The 3,769-nt window shown below is 41.3% G+C and overlaps 1 pseudogene; it reads right to left on the reverse strand.

The window, feature by feature from the left end:
* Positions 1-1,128: 1,128 nt before the first annotated feature.
* On the reverse strand, positions 1,129-3,079 carry LOC101031431 (heat shock cognate 71 kDa protein-like; annotated as a pseudogene).
* Positions 3,080-3,769: the final 690 nt, after the last annotated feature.

Genomic DNA, 3,769 nt, shown 5'->3' on the forward strand with positions numbered 1-3,769 from the left:
TTGCTGGGTCAAATGGTATTTCTATTTCTAGATCCTTGAGGAATCGCCACAGTGTATTCCACAATGGTTGAACTAATTTACACTCCCACCAACAGTGCAAAAGTGTTCGTTTCTCCACATCCTCTCCAGCATCTGTCGTCTCCTGTTTTTTAATGATTGCATTCTAACTGGTATGTGATTGGTATCTCAATGTGGTTTTGATTTTTTATAATGTTATTTTTTATAATTTCAGCTTTTATTTCAGATTTTTTCTTTTGTATCCTCTGACTGTGTATTTTCAAATAGGCTGTCTTCAAGCTCACTAATTCTTTCTTCTGCTTGATCAATTCTGTTGTTAAGCGACTCTGATTCATTCTTCAGTATGTCAGTTGTATTTTTAAACTCTGGAATTTGTGTTTGATTCCTTTTAATTATTTTAATCTCTGTTAAATTTATCTAGTAGAATTCTGAATTCCTTCTCTGTGCTATCTTGAATTTCCTCAACACAGCCATTTTGAATTCTCTGGTTGAAAGGTCACATATCTCTGTTTCTCCAGGATTGGTCCCTGGTGCCTTATTTAGTTCATTTGGTGAGGTCATGTTTTCCTGGATGATGTTGATGCTTCTAGATGTTTGTCATTGTCTGGACATTGAAAAGTTGGTTATTTATTGTAGTCTTTTCAATCTGGGCTTGTTTGTGCCTGTCTTTCTTGAGGAGTCTTTCCAGATTTTTGAAGGAATTTGGGCCCCAAGCCCAATAATACTGTGGGTTTTGGAGACTTTCAGAAGCTCTGCTTTGGTGGTCTTAGATAAGATCTGGAAGAATTATTTGGATTAGTAGGCAGAGATTCTTGTTCTTTCCCCTTACTTTCTCCAAAACAAACATAGCCTCTCTTTCTGTGATGAATCACCTGGGACTGAGGGTGTGGTGATACAAGTTCCCCTTTGGCTACCACCACTGGGGCTGCTCTGGGTGGGACCTAAAGCCACTACTGCATTGGGTCTCACTCGAGGTCTGCTCTAACCACTATCTGGCTACCACCTATGTTCACTCAAGGCCCTAGGATTTTACCATCAGAAGGTGGTGAAGGCAGCCATATTTATGTTTTTACTTTCAGGGTGGTGAGTTCCCCCAGACCCTGAGTTGGCTTAATCAACCTCTTCAATAGTGGGCCCTGGGGAAGCACCACCAGAGGGAGGAGCTCCGCCACCAGGGAATCCCCCAGGCATTCCTACTGGCATGCCTCCTACATACATCATCACCAAGCTGCACTCTGGTACAGCTTGGTGATGATGGGGTTGCAGACTTTCTCCAGCTCTTTCTGCTGATGTTCAAATTCTTTCTTCTTGGCAGTCTGATTCTTATCGAGCCAGTTGATAATTTCATTAGACTTGTCCAGAATCTTCTGTTTGTCCTCCTCGTTAATCTTGCCTTGAAGTTTCCCATCTTCGACAGTTGCTTTCATGTTGAATTCAGAGGACTCAAGTGAATTCTTGGATGACATTTTGCCCCTCTGCTTCTCATCTTCCACTTTGTTCTTCTCAGCTTCCTGGACCATATGTTCAATGTCTTCCTTGTTCAAATGGCCCTTGTCGTTAGTGATAGTATCTTGTTCTCTTTTCCTGTACTATTGTCCACACTAGAGACAGTGCCAGTGGCATCAATGTCAAAAGTGACTTCAATCTGAGGAACACCTCGGGGTGCAGGAGGTATGCCTGTGACTTCAAACTTGCCAAACAGGTTGTTATCCTTGGTCATGGCACACTCACCTTCATAAACCTGAATATGCACACCAGGCTGGTTGTCAGAATAGATAGTGAAGGTCTGTGTCTGCTTGGTTGGAATGGTAGTATTACACTTGATGTGGATGGTCATGACTCCAACAGCAGTTTCAGCACAAAGGAAAGAGTGACATCCAAGAGCAGCAAATCTTGAACATTTTCAGACTTTTCTCTAGACAGGATGGTGGCCTGGACAGCTGTACTATAAGCAACAGCTTCATCAGGGTTGATCTTCTTATTCAGTTCTTTTCCATTGAAGAAGTCTTGGAGAAGCTTCTGAATCTTGGGGATATGAGTAGAACCACCCACTGGGACAAGATCATGAATCTGTGACATGTCTAGTTTGGCATCTTGAAGGGCTTTCTCTATGGGGTCCAGGTTGCCATGGAACAGGTCAGCATTCATTCAATTCTTCAAATTGAGCACGGGTAATGGAAGTATAGAAGTTGATTCCTTCATAGAGAGAATCGATCTCACTACGGTCCTGGGTACTGGAAGAGAGAGTATGCTTAGCACATTCACAAGCAGTACAGAGGTGTCTTATAGCTCTCTTGTTCTCACTGATGTCCTTCTTATGCCTGCGCTTGAGATCAGCAGTAAAATGGTTGACCATACGGTTGTCAAAACCTTTTGCACCCAAGTGGGTGTCTCTGGCTGTAGATTTGATCTCAAAGATTCCATTCTCAATAGTGAGGATTGACACATCAAAAGTGCCACCTCCCAGGTCAAAGGTCAGCACGTTTCTTTCTGCTACAAACTTTTTGTCTAAGCTATAAGCAATAGCAGCAGCAGTTGGCTCATTAATAATTCTAAGTACATTGAGACCAGCAATAGTTTCAGCATCTTTGGTAGCCTGATGCTGAGAGTCATTCAAGTAAGCTGGCACTGGGCCACAGCATTGGTAACAGTCTTCCCAAGGTAGGCTTCTGCAATTTCCTTCATCTTTGTCAGAACCATAGAGGATACCTCCTCTGGATAGAAGCTTTTGGTCTCTCCCTTGTCTTCTACTTGGACCTTGGGCCTGCCAGCATCATTCACCACCATGAAGTACCAATGCTTCATATCAGACTGGACAACAGCATCATAAAATCTGCGTCCAGTCAGACATTTGGCATCAAAAACCATGTTGGTGGTGTTCATTGCAACTTATTTTTTTGTGGCATCACTGATCAATTGTTCAGTGTCTATAAAGGCAACATAGCTTGGAGTGGTTCAGTTTTCGTGATCACTGGCAATTATCTACTTTTCCATGCTGGAAAACACCCACACAAGAGTAGGTGGTGCCAAGATCAATTCCAACTGCTGGTCCCTTCAACATGGTTGCTGGCACGTAGGCCTGGCTCTGACAATGAAGGAAGCCACAGGAACCCAGAGAACTGCAAGTGAGTTCAATGAGCCATAGTACCCAATAGTTTTTCAACCCTTTTCTCCCTCCCTCCCTTTCCTCATCCTAATGTGAGCATTAACTGCTCTAAATTTCTTTCTCAGTATTGCTTTAGCTTCATCTCACGAAACGGTTATGTCCTATTCTCATTTTATTCAGTGCAATGTTTTCTTTGATTTCCTTTGAGACTTCCTCTTTAACCCATGGCTTTTTAAAAAGGTAGTTGTTTAAGTGTCATGTGTTTAGATATTTTCATTTTATCTTTCTGATATTGATTTCTAGTTTAATTCCATTATTGTTAGAGAACACACTGTATATATGATTTCAGTTCTTTTCAATATGTTGAAGTTTCTTTCATGGCCCAGGATATGGTCTGTATTTGTAAATCTTATATTGCTCTTGAAAAAAAAAATTGTATTCTGCTGTTGTTGAGGAAAGCATTGTATATATACTGATTCTATCCTGTTGATTGATTGTGCTATTCTTATCTTCTGTGTTGCTAATATTATGTCTGGCATTTCCATGAGTTGCTGAGTGGGCAATGTTGAAGTTCCCACCTATAATTTTGGATTTGCCTATTTATTCTTTCAGCTTTATCAGTTTTAGCTTCATATATTTCAAAAC

The sequence above is a fragment of the Saimiri boliviensis genome, chromosome X, assembly GCF_048565385.1.
Source record: "Saimiri boliviensis isolate mSaiBol1 chromosome X, mSaiBol1.pri, whole genome shotgun sequence".
NCBI lineage: Eukaryota > Metazoa > Chordata > Mammalia > Primates > Cebidae > Saimiri > Saimiri boliviensis.